The sequence below is a fragment of the Pteropus alecto genome, unplaced genomic scaffold (assembly GCF_000325575.1).
Source record: "Pteropus alecto unplaced genomic scaffold, ASM32557v1 scaffold98, whole genome shotgun sequence".
Classification (NCBI taxonomy): Eukaryota; Metazoa; Chordata; class Mammalia; order Chiroptera; family Pteropodidae; genus Pteropus; species Pteropus alecto.
Genome location: NW_006443570.1, coordinates 8,458,095 through 8,458,509, shown reverse-complemented (window position 1 = coordinate 8,458,509; position 415 = coordinate 8,458,095). Strand labels below are relative to the sequence as shown.

General features: G+C 40.5%; 1 pseudogene; it reads left to right on the top strand.

The window, feature by feature from the left end:
* Positions 1-69: 69 nt before the first annotated feature.
* LOC112473361 lies at positions 70-188 on the top strand (annotated as a pseudogene).
* Positions 189-415: the final 227 nt, after the last annotated feature.

Here is a 415-nt window from a genome sequence, read left to right as displayed (position 1 = left end):
CAACATAAGAAAAGACACAAGACCTTTCATCTGCATTTAAGGCTATGCTGCTACACAAAGCCAGATGCTGTCTATGGCCACGCCACCCTGAACGAGCCCGTTCCTGTCTGATCTGGGAAGCTAAGCAGCGTCGGGCCTGGTTAGTGCTTGGATGGGAGACCACCTAGGAAGACCAGGTGCTATAGGCATAAATAATAATAAATAAATAAATAATGCTATATTCTGAAGCCTGGTGGAAACATTTTTATTATTCCCTGCTTTGTATTATACTATCCACTACACACTTCTCTTAGGGTGAGAGAATGCATAGTTAGTTAATTACCTTTAAGGGAAGCTTAGACTTTCTGTTTCTAGGTAAATGGAGTCAGAAATAATTTAAATAGCCTCAGAGTACCATAAGTTAACTCTTGGGATA